Source organism: Rhinoderma darwinii, chromosome 4 (genome assembly GCF_050947455.1).
Source record: "Rhinoderma darwinii isolate aRhiDar2 chromosome 4, aRhiDar2.hap1, whole genome shotgun sequence".
In the NCBI taxonomy this organism is placed as follows: Eukaryota; Metazoa; Chordata; class Amphibia; order Anura; family Rhinodermatidae; genus Rhinoderma; species Rhinoderma darwinii.
Window position 1 is genome coordinate 221,197,706 of NC_134690.1, and position 15,315 is coordinate 221,213,020.

Below are 15,315 nucleotides of genomic sequence, written 5' to 3' on the forward strand. Positions count from 1 at the left end.
GTTTTTCAAGGCAACCCATTAGATTACTATTCATCTTACCTGGAAGCTGTAATTTAATTGGTTGCTATTGGTTACTGCGTCATTTTTTATCTGCATTAGTATTTGTTATACAAAAGGTACATATTCCACTAAGAGCAGAAAATAACAAGAGTGCCATCTGGATGCTGTCACGTCATAGTATTTTCTAAAAAAAGGCTTGTATAAGTTACCTAAATATGCGATTTCCATAGGGGAAAATATGACAGAAGTATACTTTTAGCATTGATTTGACGGATTACATACGCAGGATACTAAAATTATACAGATGTGCAATCCTTAACTTGAGACTGATAACTTGCAGCCCCGTGATCATGTATTATTTAACAAAACAAAAGCCATTGAAAAAGTCAAGCCAAAGTTTCTTGCCACACGTTAAAGAGGCTCTGTCACCAGATTTTGCAACCCCTATCTCGTATTGCAGCAGATCGGCGCTGCAATGTAGATAAGAGTAACTTTTTTTTTTTTTTTAAAACGAGCATTTTTGGCCAAGTTATGACCATTTTTATATTTATGCAAATGAGGCTTTCTAAAGTACAACTGGGCGTGTTTAAAGTTAAAGTATAACTGGGCGTGTATTGTGTATGTACATCTGGGCGTTTTTACTTCTTTTACTAGCTGGGCGTTGTGAATAGAAGTTTATGATGCTGACGAATCGGCATCATCCACTTCTCTTCGTTACCACCCAGCTTCTGGCAGTGGCAGTGCACAGACACACAGCATGTTCTCGAGAGATCACGCTGTGACGTCACTTCCTGCCCCGGGTCCTGCATCGTGTCGGACGAGCGAGGACACATGGGCACCAGAGGCTACATTTGATTCTGCAGCAGCATCGGCGTTTGCAGGTAAGTAGCTACATCGACTTACCTGCAAACGCTGATGCTGCTGCAGAATCAACTGTAGCCTCTGGTGCCGATGTGTCCTCGCTCGTCCGACACGATGCAGGACCCGGGGCAGGAAGTGACGTCACAGCGTGATCTCTCGAGAACATGCTGTGTGTCTGTGCACTGCCACTGCCAGAAGCTGGGTGGTAACGAAGAGAAGTGGATGATGCCGATTCGTCAGCATCATAAACTTCTATTCACAACGCCCAGCTAGTAAAAGAAGTAAAAACGCCCAGTGGTACATTGAGGGCCATATGACATATACTTGTGATATTCATGGTTATATACCACACTTGTTGATTGACATATATTATGATTTTGCTGTTGTAGATTATTTTTATTTTTTTTCATATTCACAATTTTTATTGATTTTAATACAAACAATTACACACACAGTCGGGAAAAATGTGTCCCCATAATACAAAGAACATGACAATAAGGTGGCAGCCCAAACAGGAGAGTGAACTTCACAAGCCATAACAAGCGCAAAATACAATCACAGCTGTCTAAGGAAGCTAAAAGGGAATGAGCATAGTAACAAAAAGAAAAGAAAATACACCAATCCAGCCCCCCAGACCTCCTAAAATGCAATGGTAAGAACATGTATGTGCAATCACAGGAAGCAAAGACCACTCACAATAGACACAATGAGGGAAGGAAAGATAGGATGGGAGACAAACACAGCAAAGGAAAAGAAAGGGAGGTTGTGGCGAACCTGGACTCCAGCACCTGAACATCCTAGATAAAATGAGTAGAAGCAGCTTTGTGCCGGTCAGAGATGATGTTAGAGCGAGCAAACCCTAATACACCGGCCTGTAGTCACTACAGAGACGCAGTCTCATGGGAAAGGATGTTTTCCTCAGGCCACTGCATTACGATAGGTGGAAGAAGAGAGAAACGTTAGCCAGTGAGTCTGTGCACTGCCACTGCCAGAAGCTGGGTGGTAACGAAGAGAAGTGGATGATGCCGATTCGTCAGCATCATAAACTTCTATTCACAACGCCCAGCTAGTAAAAGAAGTAAAAACGCCCAGATGTGCGCACATAATACACGCCCAGTTGTACTTTTACTTTAAACACACCCAGTTGTACTTTAGAAAGCCTCATTTGCATAAATATAAAAATGGTCATAACTTGGCCAAAAATGCTCGTTTTAAAAAAAAAAAACAACTTTACTCTTATCTACATTGCAGCGCCGATCTGCTGCAATAGGAGATAGGGGTTGCAAAATCTGGAGACAGAGCCTCTTTAACCCCTTCACGACTACCCTACGTAGATTAACGGGCTACAAAGCTGGTCGTTGTGCCTTCAGCCCGTTAATCCACGTGTGCTCCTAACAGAGCACACAGACGCTCCCCGCAGCCCGGCATCTCCCAGTACAGGCTGCTACTAGCAGCCTTAGTACTGGGGGAAAACATCGGGTTGGATCACAGCGGTGATCCGAACCGATTAACCCCTTAAATTGTGGCAGTCAATAGTGACCGCCGCATTTAAGTTGTTATAGCAACATCGGCACCCCGCTACGCGATTGCGGGGGCCGATTGTTGCGGGGGGGATTGCTATGGCAACCGGAAGCCTAACAAAGGCTTCCTATCTGCCATTACGTTAGCTGATTAGGCCCCGCCCGGAGGCGGAGCCTGATCGGCTTGCTGTCAGTTAACAACTGACAGTTCTAATACATTGCACTACATGGGTAGTGCAATGTATTAGAACATCAAACAAACAGTTGGACCTTCAAGTCCCCTAGTGGGACTAAAGAAAAGTGTAAAAAAAAAAAGTGTAAAAAAAGTCAAAATAAAAGTTGTAAAAATACAATAAAAGTTTCAAATAATAACACAAAACACAATCGCCCTTTTTCCTTTATCAAGTCATTTATTATTGAAAAAAATAATAAAGCCATACATATTTGGTATCGCTGCGACCGTAACGACCTTAGCTATAAAAATATTATGTTATTTATTCCGCACAGTGAACGCCGTAAAAAAAAAACTAAAAAATACTGACATAATTGCTATTTTTTGGTCACTTTGTCTTCCAAAAATTGAAATAAAAAGTGATCAAAAAGTCGCATGTATCCAAAAATGGTACCTATAAAAACTACAGCTCGTCCCGCAAAAAAACAGCCCTCATACCACTACGTCTATGAAAAAATAAAATTAGTTAAGGCTCCAATAAGCCGGGAAATAAAAATATGCAGTTGTGCCGGCCCGAGGGGAACATTTCTTCTGTTTCAAGTGGCGAATTATCAAGGCCCCTAAAATTAGGGAACTAGGAAGGGGAGGGTCCAAACATATCTACTGGAAGCGACGGTGCCCGTATTACACCAGGAAAACACTTCTCAGCAAAATTCCTCAAACTGCAAAGGTGCGGAGTGTGGACCAAAAGGGGCATAAGAAAGGACGCCATATATCAGTGCGACACCGGCCTGTGCAGAAAGGATTGTGTCACAGCGTAACACACATCTATGGATCATTTTATTGTTTTTGTTTACCCTATTATTATACCACCTGACTATGCCCCTTATATACTCCGCCCGGCTTACATGTACACGCACATTATAAACGGAAACACCAGTAAGACTCAATACAAAACTACTACAAGCAAAATCCATGCTCCAAAAGCCAAATGGTGCTACCTCCCTTCTGAACCCTACAGTGTGCCCAAACAGCAGTTTACTTCCACATATATGGCATCGCCATACCCGGGAGAACCCTTTTAACAATTTTTGGGGTGTGTGTCTCCAGTGGCACAAGCTGGGCGCCACATATTGGCATATCTATAGAAAAAAATCCCATTTTCAGTCTGCAACATCGAGTGCACACCAATTTCTGCCAATCACCTGTGGTGTAAATATGCTCACTACACCCCTAAGTGAATACCTTGAGGGGTGTAGTTTCCAAAATGGGGTCACTTCTGGGGGGGATCCACTATTTTGGTCCCACAGGGACCTTGCAAATGCGACATAGCGCCCAGAAACCAATCCAGCAAAATCTGTACTCCAAAAGCCAAATGGCGCTCCTTCCCTTCTGAGCCCTACTCTGTGCCCAAACAGCCGTTTATTACCACATTTGTGGTATTGCCATACACAGGAGAAGTTGCTTTACAAGTGTTGTGGTGCTTTATTTCATTTATTTGTTGAGAAAATGAAACATTTTCAGCTAAAACTACGTCTTATTGAAGAAAAAGGATTTTTTTTTATTTTCACTGCCCAATTCTAATAAAATCTATGAAACCCCTGTGGGTTCAAAATGCTCACTACACCCCTAGATGGATTCTTCAAGGGGTGTAGTTTCCTAAATGGAGTCACTTTTTTGGTGTTTTCACTGTTTTGGTCCCTTAGGGGCTTTGCAAATGCGACGTGGTCTCCGCAAACCATTCCTGCTAAATTTGAGCTGCAAAAGCCAAATTGCGCTCTTTCCCTTCTAAGCCCTGCCGTTTGTCCAAACAGCTGTTTATTACCACATGTGGGGTATTGTTTTACTTGGGAGAAATTGCTTTACAAATGTAGTGGTGCAATTTCTCCTTTTAGTCCTTGTGGAAATTAGAAAAAATTAGCTAAACCTACATTTTCTTTGAAAGAATGTAGATTTTCATTTTCACGGCCTACTTCCAATAATTTCTCCAAAAAATCTGCGGGGTCAAAATGCTCACTATACCCCTAGATAATTTCCTCAAGGGGTATAGTTTCCGAAATGGGGTCACTTTTGGGGGATTTCCACTGTTTTGGCTCCGCAAGAGCCTTTCAGTCCCGACATGGTGCCTAAAATATTTTCTAATAAAAAAAGGAGGCCCCAAAATCCTCTAGGTGTTCCTTTGTTTCTGAGGCCTGTGCTGCAGTCAATAAGTGCACTAGGGCCACATGTGGGGTATTTCTAAAAACTGCAGAATCTGGGCAATAGATATTGAGTTGCGTTTCTCTGGTAAAACTTTCTGCATTACAAAAAAAATAGATGAAAAATGAATTTCTGCAAAAAAAAAAAGAAATTTGAAAATTTCACATCTACTTTGCCTTAATTCCTGTGAAACATCTAAAGGGTTAAGAAACTTTCTAAATGCTGTTTTGAATACTTTGAGGGGTGAAGTTTTTAAAATGGGGTGACTTATTGAGGGTTTCTAATATATAAGGCCCTAAATTCCACTTCACAACTGAACTGGTCCCTGTAAAAATAGCCTTTTGAAATTTTCTTGAAAATGTGAGAAATTGCTGCTAAAGTTCTAAGCCTTGTGATGTCATAGAAAAATAAAAGGATGTTCAAAAAACAATGCCAATCTAAAGTAGACATATGGGTGATGTTAATTAGCAACAATTTTGCGTGGTATTACCATCTGTCTTACAAGCAGATACATATAAATTTAGAAAAATGCTAATTTTTGCAATTTTTCGGTGTTTTTTGGTGTTTTTCACAATTAAATACTTAATGTATCGAGCAAATTTTGCCAGTAACAAAGTCCAATGTGTCACGAGAAAACAATCTCAGAATCGCTTGGATAGGTAAAAGCATTCCGAAGTTATTACCACATAAAGTGAAACATGTCAGATTTGAAAAAATTGGCTGTGTCCTGAAGGCCAAAACAGGCTGTGTCCTGAAGGGGTTAAGTGTCAAGTTTAAACTGCTACATCTGTACACTTTTTTTTTAATTGACGGATACTTTATAGAATTTCCCCTCAAAATATTTTAGAAAATCAGATGTTCGAGCAGCACCCAATATTTGCTAATTGCATCTCCTTTACTTGCAGCGATAATGACCGATTTTTATTTTCACGAGGTGGACATTTTTGGAAAAGTGACAACGGGAAGTGCAGCTATAGTCTTTGTGACATTTGACTTACCTTTTAATTAAAATAATGAAGTGTAATTTGTCAGCATGTTCAATCAATAAAGTTTTACCATTAATTGCTGAGTAGTGACAACCATGTTAATATGGCTGCACTTCCTTTTGTCACTTTTGCAGAAATTTCCACCGCAAGAAAAGAGAAAAATTACAATATTACTAGAAGTAAAAGAAACATAATTACAAAACTTTGGCTACTGCTTTAACCTCTATTTTACGAACATATGGTAAATTCTACACTTTTGGTAGAAATCCACTTAAGCAGAAACCCAAAGAAAAAAAAACTTAGAACAAACAATATCGCTCAATTTATATGCCAATTTAGTTTTTTTTATTATGTATTATGTGCCAGGTGAGCATATTGGCAAAAACTTCGGCCTTTTAGGGCCTGTTCACACGGAGTATTTTGATGAGCTTTTTGGAGCGGAAACCACTCCACAAAACTCGTCAAAAACCGTCCGAAATGCCTCCCATTGATTTCAATGGGAGGCGGGGGCGGTTTCCTCCCGCGAGAAAGAAGGGACATGCCCTATCCTCGCGCGTTAACGCCTCTGACCTCCCATTGACATCAATGGGAGGCAGAGAGAGCGTATTTCGGGGAGTTTTTTGCCCGTAGCACTGAATGGCCACGGGCGAAAAACGCGGCAAATGCCGTGCAGGGAGGACAAAATCTGCCTCAAAATCCCAAATTGAATTTTGAGGCAGAATTTTCCTCCTGCAAAAAACTCAGTGTGAACACAGCCTTACACATCCCTTCAGTATTTTAAAGAGTTTATTTTAAGAGTTACTCAAAACATTTCATCAATATATTTCCACTAACTAGCACTGACAGTGGTGCATTTTTTTGCAGAAAAAAGATGCAAATAACATTTTCCCAGGTAAACCATAAATATCATATTTTCATATCAGAACAAGTTAAAACTACAGTATATACTTAGAAGTAATTACAGAACAGCTCTTGAAAAGTCAATTTTGTAGCATTAACAAATAGCTACACGTGAAGTACAAATTCTGTTACGACAGAAAATGTCAAGCATACTGGCAATTGTTGACTGCAACTTGGGCAATTAGTTAACAAGGTGTGATTATTTTTAGAGAGATTTTCTAATTAAAATGTATAAACGACCAGAAGTGTAGACTATTAAGACCATAGCCGTGTGCACGGTCCGTGATTATGACACGGACGGCTCGAGGAGTGTCATCTGCGTGCCGTCCGTAATCATGGACCGTGCACACACAAGATGTTCAATGACTTCAAGGAGCCCGGACCGCAAGTGGACTGTAAAATTACTTGTCCTATTATTTTCGGTCTGGGCTCCCGGACAATGCACGGACCGTCAAAACCATGGTCGTGTGAATTGGCCCATAGGATAGAATGTTTCCAACCATATCTATAATTGCGGATAGTATGTGGCCGCAAAACTACGGTCATGTGCATGAGGCCATAGGGCTAAACCAGTGGCAGAGTGTTAAGGGATTTTCGATTTTTTTCCCTTAAAATGCTTCTCACAGGAATATAAACTTTTTGCAGGGAATCCTCAGGTCGTGTCCCTGGAGTAGTCTCTAATAGAAACAGCTGATGGCTTGCAGATGGTATTTCAAAAGCAGGCACCTGAATCAATACGTAGGTGTGCAAATCCGACGTCAGAGCTGGCAGAGTTAATGCAACACAATAGACAGATACAAGTTAGGGCAGACAAGAGAAAACAGCTGAGGCAAGAAACCAGCAAAATAAACACCTTCACAAATGTACAGAAGCCAAGGAAGACGTGGCAGTTCTGAGCAGGTATAAATAATAAGAGGTACGTGGGTATAGGCAGAGTACCAACAGCTGACACGTGCCTGTCTCTATAGATGCTCAGACGCTGAGCTACATCTTAAAGATGCGGTCAATTTTGGCCTTGATGACAAAACTTTTTTTTAATGTTTTCCTCTTTGCATCCTGGCGCTCATAACTTTTTTAGTCTTTGTTTGACGTAGCTGTATGAGACTTTATTTTGCTAGACGAGTTGTACTTTATGTAGCTGCTATTTTTTTGGTACATTTACATTATTGTTTAATTTGTATTCATTTTTATTTTGCCCAAAAATCTGTAGTTTCGCTGCAGTTTTCATGTTATGCAGATGGTTACGCGAATGACAATATCAAATATGTGTATATTATTTAATGTTTTGGAACTTTATTTAATAAAGTTTACTGTAAAAAAATTATATTTGTGTGTATTTTTTACTGATTTTCTTTTAAAATGTAATTATTTTTTTAAATTATTACATTTTATTTTTTTAATCGCAGAGGGGGATTTTTAATTTTGTTTTGGATTTTTTTTTAAACTTTAATGTACTTGCATATATCTATATGGCAGTACATTAGCCTGTGTACTGATAGGTATGCCCTAACAACTGCCTGTGTCATAAGTATGCCCTAAAAACAGGAAATATGGTCAGACAGTACTGGGGTTCCTTCAATGGACCCTGTGCTGTCTCTCCATGTAAGGTATGTCCCTCTATCGCATCACAGGCATTCCCTGTGATGGGATCAAAGGGGGGTATCCCCTTCTCATTTTCTCTTTGAATGTCACAATCAGCTTTGATTACGGCATTCAAGGGGTTAACTGCAGAGATCAAAGGTTTATCTGATCTCCGATGTGAGGGGGGGTTACGGCTGTGTACTACAGCCGTTGCCTCGCTCCTGATTGCACAGGCACACTTGCTGTGCCCATGTGATCAGCATGACGAGCATGCTCGCCATGATGCGGAAATGTTCTGACACTCATATTGAGTATACATGTCAACCAATTAAATTAACTGGGATTCAGCATCTCCACAAATATTGTGGGATACTTTCACATCATTTCTTTGAGGTATTCTGTTCAAGGAGATCATACAAATGTATAAAAGGCAAGCTGTGTTGCCAACAACTCACTTCTTCTCTGATTGGCTGCAGCGGTCACATGGTGTAACAACTTCAGCCAATTAGTGGCAGGTTGAAGTAGACATATATATTGCTAACTAACTGCTGAGGCATGGTTTCTCAATCTGCATCTCATCTCAATGCATAGACTATTCTAAAGGGAACCTGTCACCAGCATTTTCACCACTATACCCACAGCCCCCCCAATCGCTTGTTTACCTATAAAAATAAATCACCTCCAAAGGCATATGCAAATGAGCTGAGAAGAGTCAGAAACTGTTTGTTATCTGAGGAGTTAGGGTATGTGCACACGATAGCTGCCTTTTACATCTGAAATTACAGACTGTTTTCAGGAGAAAACAGATCCGTTGTTTCAGACGTAAATGCTTCTCCTCGCATTTTGCGAGGCATCATTGACGCCCGTAATCTTGAGCTGTTCTTCATTGAATTTAATGAAAAACGGCTCAAATTATGTTTCAAAGAAGTGTCCTGCACTTCTTTGACAAGGCAGTCATTTTACGCGTCGTCGTTTGACAGCTGTCAAACGACGACGCGTAAATGACAGGTCGTCGGCACAGTACGTCGGCAAACCCATTCAAATGAATGGGCAGATGTTTGCCGACGTATTGGAGCCGTATTTTCAGACGAAAAACGAGGCATAATACGCCTCGTTTACGTCTGAAAATAGGTCGTGTGAACCCAGCCTTAGTCTGAGAGGCTGAAGGGGGTCCATTCAGATGCCCCTATCTATGGCTCTATAAAACCTAGAACCATGGTTCTAGTGCATAGTTGCCAACAGTCCCGAATTTACCAAGACGGTCCCGAATTTACAGGGACTAGCCTGGCAAATTACTGTCCCACACCGTGTCCCAGCAACTTGAACTGGCGACTGCCATAGTCCATTGTATCTGCGTCCTCAGGCCACAGATACAATTGAATACTATGGCAAAGAATGGAGCTTGCTCCCTGCTCTGCCATTCACATGGTATGCAGGACTAAAAAGACTGTGGAGCTTCGTTCTTTGCGGCAACAGGGTTAGGTGAGTGTACGTTTTTTTTAATTTCTTTAGGGGGCATCCGGGCAATAGCTGCAAAACGGTGTGTGTGGCACTATCTGCAGGGGTCCCGTGTGGCACTATCTGCAGGGGTCCCGTGTGGCACTATCTGCAGGGGTCCCGTGTGGCACCATCTGCAGGAGGCACTGTGGCATTATTGACAGGAAGCAGCGTGTGGCAAAATCTACTGGCGGCAGTATGGGGCACCATCTACAAGGGTACGGAGTGTGGCACTATCTATGCTGGTTTTTACACTACCAGTCGTGGTCAGCACATATCGCCTAGCCTTAGTGATAAATTGAGACATCACCTGCCTGTATACAAACAGATAACCAGAGAGATATACTGGCCACCATAGAAGTCAGCCAAACTAGTGAAGAATTTGTTGTTAATTTACTTGTATGCAGAAATTCTGGGAAGAAAGCCATGCCCCATTAGCCTCACCCACCCCATAAACCATGCCCTATAAGATACACCAACCAGTTAAGTCACACCATATGTGTCCCAGTTCGGCTATCTCTGGCGCTCCCATAGAGAATGAATGGAGCGGCAGTGTGTATGAGCGACCTGCTGCTCTGTTCAAACGAGGGTTTCAGGGCCCCGTTCTGGTAAAGTGTGGGGGTCCGAGCTGGACACCCACCGATCAGCAAGTTACCCCTTACCCTACGGATAGGGGGTAACTTGTTGTAACCGAAATACCCCTTTAATGGAACATGTGGGAAACTGTAGTTTGTGGTTAGAGTTTCCCTTCAATCACAAAAGAAAATTCTATATACAATTTTAGAAATCAAATTCAAGTTTATAACAAATACAAACCCAACACCGCTATAATGTATCAGCCAATGCATTTTACTGTCGGCTTGTAGATGTGAAGCAGCTGGATAACTAGAAATCACAGATATAACATTGGATTCAAAATGTATTGAAATACACCACTCGCATTTTTGCTTTCTTTATTTTGTGAACATCTTATTAAACAATATGAAAGTAACACACTACTTCAAATGTACTGACACCTTCTTTAGAAGTGGTCTGCCGACACCAATATCTTTCCTGCCCATGTTATATAGGCAGCTGACTGCACGCTAAGATGTCATGAAATGGACATTACAATTGAGTCTTGTTTTGACAGGTATAAAATAACAAGCGGGACCCATGCTGCTCTGCTGAAACAACAGAATGTGAATGATCAATCTGTACAGTACTGTGCTCTGTAAGAATGCTGTCAATCTAAAGGGTAGCAGTACAAGTACATATATTATCATTTATATCTTATTAGAGAGATAACCAGCAAAAATAATTGTACATCGAGAAAAGTAGTAGGAAAACACATCATATTACTTTCTTCAGTAATAAACAAGTTTTAAAATAATGTCTATCACATCCTGGTACATAAATGAAACAACAAAAAGCAGAGGGGTAGAAAACAATGCACACATCAAATGTAATGCTTGGTTATAGGAGATACAATGATGACTCTTATTGGACAGACAAGATACTCTTATTGAATTGCATAAGACTTATTATAGGTTTTTCCATTTTACACTGTAAACAAGCACTATTTTAAAACCATATTTTTTAAAAAAAAAGTGTTCTACTTTGGGGCTAAGGGCTAACAAAGTTTATATTACAAAGAAAACATCTTTTTTTTTTGTTGTTTTACGGCCAGAACGGCCAAACACCTTATCAAGTATGACAGCCTTCTTAAGGCTCATTCACATTCAGTATTTCTGTAGGTCGAGCTCAATTCACTACGGCTTTTTGTATAAAATACGGCAGGAAACGGACGCTACAATTGATCCCATTGTTTTCAATTGGAATCAATTGTGCCTTTTTTTTACTGCAAAAGAGTTTACACTGGATCTTTTAAAGCCATAAGTCTTGCCTGAAGGATCGTTGCATACTGTCACGGTTCTAGGGTATGTGGACCCACTAGGCCGCTCTGTCGTAGCCGATTAGCAGCTAGACAAACAACAATCAATGATAGACTTTAGGACAAGAGTACCTGGATAGAAAATTTGGCAGACACGTGGCGTGGCAGAACATTGGCGTGGCAGAACCTTGACGTAGCAGACACTTGGCACAGCAGACACTTGGCACAGATGATCAACACGACTCCGACACTAGACGTCGCACTGGAACAAACACAATTACTGGATAGAGGAACATAGGATACAACTAAGGGGCCATTTGTAATAACGAACATGGGCAGACACAACAACGCTCAGGTAAGGAGGAAGAGGGCAGATTGCTTTTTAAAGTCCAGGGTGCATAGGGTTTGGTTAGGGAAAATTACACTGGATGTGCTGTCCCTTTAAAGCCAGGAACTAGTGTACACACACCCTACAGGAATAGGTGGGGAGCTGCAGCCACGTGTGCTGGCGTCTCTGGGGAGGGAGACACCGGCAAGATGAGTGTCCTGTGGTCGCAGCTGTACAACAGTATCCCCCTTACGCCCCTTTTTTTTTGTAGGTCCAGAGTGTAAGAGGAACTTCTTGATCAGTGTTGGGGCATCAATGTTCTCTTCAGGCACCAAGGACCTCTCCAAACCCTTTCCAGTCCACCAGATAGAAAGTCCTCCCTCCTACCCTCTTGTAGTCCAGGATTTCCTTTACCTCAAAGATGTCAGAAGATCCACTGGGAGCGACTGAGGAACAAGGGGATTTGCTTTAACGGTTCAGGACCTCAGGCCTTAGGAGAGATACATGGAACGAGTTGGGGATTTTGAGAGTAGGAGGCAGCCGAAGCTTATAGGACACAGGTTTTATTTGCTGTAACACCTCGAAGGGGCCGAGGTAACTGGGAGAGAACTTGCGGCAAGGGATCTTCAGACAAATGTTCCTTGAAGACAGCCAGACCTTGAGTCAAAACGGAAACTGAGGAGGAACCCTTCTCTTCCTATCAGCATGTCCTTTAATGCGATCAACTGCCAGAAGAATCGTGGACTTGGTTTGCTGCCAGATGTGAAAAAATGTCCCGAAGGACAAATTGGCTGCAGGCACTTGAGCCATAGTTGGCACAGGAAGAGGAACTCGTGAATGCTCACTGTATACAATATAGAACGCAGAGGAAGCAGTAGACTCACTTGTATGGTTATTGTATGAATATTCCACCCAAGGCAGAAGCTGTACCTAATTGTCATGTTGGACAGAAACAAAATGACGGGGATAATTCTCTGGTATTTGGTTGATTCTTTCCACTTGACTGTTAGACTGTGGGTATGTTAACACAATCATGAGCCAAAATATATTAGACTGAAATTTGTAATGGGTATGTCAACCTATACCCGCCCTCCAGTGATTTATCCAGATCCAAATCATAGGTGATCGGTATATATATCTCTGAGAGAAAAGATGACACAAGAGACCATGCTTTTTATGCTCAAAATCCTGCTCTGCCATTTATTCATCAAACCATTACAATAATATATTTTTAAATAGAAGCAGCTTGATTCCAGCCAATCGTTTACAACATTACATTAATTTTGATTTAATTTAGCCAATAGCATATAATGACAATATGTTTTGTCCTGAACCAATCATACACTTACATGACGTCTGAAGTGTAAAACTATGAGTTCCCAAAATATACTGTGTCATAGATGCTAGGAGTCAGACTACCCCTCCCATATATTAAACAAACCTCTTCTCCAAGGCCAAGAGTCAGACTGACCTCTCCCTTATGGTAAACATGGTCTTTTTCTAGAGACTATCAAGGATGATCAGCTCCTTATCACACAAAAATAATAAAAACATTCAACTCGAGAACACAGAACATAGAATTGTTTCAAGACAACTGCTGACAGATATTTTATCTTTTTAAAGCAATCATAACTTATTAATCTCAAAATGGCTCCTTCAGGCCACAAGATGGATTCCAACTATTCAAAATGGTCGCCACCATACAAGATGGAGTCTATGCAAGATGTAATCATTTAAACATTTTAATCACTTTCACAGGGTGAGTGGCAGAAGAAAAGTCCAGAGGGCTCTCCAGAATTTAGACGTGAACTGTACACCACGGTCATACACAATATGGAGAGGTAGTCTGTGTAGACGAAAAATGTGCTGAATGAACAGGTCTGCCAGACGACGAGCTGAGGGACATTAAAGGAACAAAATATGCCATCATTGAAAATCGGTGCACCACTACCCAGATCATAGTACAGCCAGCAGAAGGTGAAAGATCAGTGATAAAGTCCATGGTGATGTATTGCCAGGGAGTCACCAGTAGAAGTTGGAGCAGACCAGCAGGTTTAGAATGAGAAGACTTGTTTAGGGCACAATTAGCACAGGAGGAAACAAAGTCCAAGACATCTCATGGTAGCGAGGGCCACCAATAATGACGAGAAATAAAGTCTCAAGTTTTGCGGGCACCAGAATGTTTGGAATTATGCCCCCAATCGGAGAAATCTTTTCCTGTCAGCAGCACGGACAAAAATATTTCCAGGAGGAACGTCCTTGATCTGTAGAGGGTTTACATAAATAAGCCTAGCAGGAACAACAATCCTAGAAGGATCCATAATGTGTTGAGGGTTTTAATCAGAGTAGGCAGTCTCGAATGACCGAGACAGGGCATAGGCCTTAATGTTAATGTCCGCAGGGGGGAAATGAAAAAGAAATCTAAATCTGGTGAAGAACAGCGACCATCTGGCTTGACGAGGATTCAGTCGCTGTGCAGACTGCAGATATGTAAGATATTTGTGATCGGTGAAGATGATGATGGGATGAGCAGCCCCCTCTAGCAGGTGTGTCCACTCTTCCAAGGCGAAGTTGACAGAAAGTAATTCTCGGTCCCCAATGGAGTACTTGCGCTCAGCAGAAGAGAGTACTTTGGGGAGGAATCCACAAAGTACTCTTACCATTGGAATTCTTTTGAAACAGGAGCACTCCAGCACCAATGGAAGAGGAATCAGCTCCACGAAAAATTGTTGAGTCACATCAGGATGACAAAGAACAGAGGCAGAAGTGAAGGCGCTCTTGAAGTTGGAGAATGCAGACTTTGCCTCAGGGGTCCAGTCCTTAGCGTTCACTCCCTTTTTGGTAAGAGCTGAGATGGGAGCAGTAAGGGATGAGAAATTTGGGATGAACAGACAATAAAAATGAGCAAATCCAAAAAATCTCTGTATAGCTCGGAGACCTTGAGGACGTGGCCACTCGAAGGCCCTGTTCACACAGAGTTTTTTTTACACGTTTTTTGCCGCGGAACGCCTGACGTGTTTTTTGCCGTTTTTTTTTTGTCAAAAACCGCTCGTGGTTTTTCCCTTTGCCTGATGAAGAAATAGGTAAAACCGTATAAAAGAATGCGTAAAAAAAATGTGCCAAAAATGCCTGTGGTGCAAAACCACTTAAAAAAAAACGGAGCTGATTTTCCGAGGCAGAATTATCTGCCAGCAAAAAACTCAGTGTGAACATACCCTAAGATAGACGTCACCTTTTTTGGATCCATTTGAAGGTCACGTTTAGAGTCAATATAGCCCAGGAAGGGCAAGGACTTCTTATCAAATACGCACTTCTCCAGTTTCGCGTATATAATCTGTTCCCCCTTAGCTGCAACAAGACTTGGCGTACATGCTTCTGATGCATCAGATCAGGTGAGT

General features: G+C 41.5%; 1 protein-coding gene across 4 annotated transcripts in view; it reads right to left on the minus strand.

Annotated features, from left to right (window-relative positions):
- ASCC3 (activating signal cointegrator 1 complex subunit 3) overlaps nt 1-15,315 on the minus strand; it is a 630,293-nt gene that overhangs the window by 341,419 nt on the left and 273,559 nt on the right. The window lies entirely within an intron of this gene.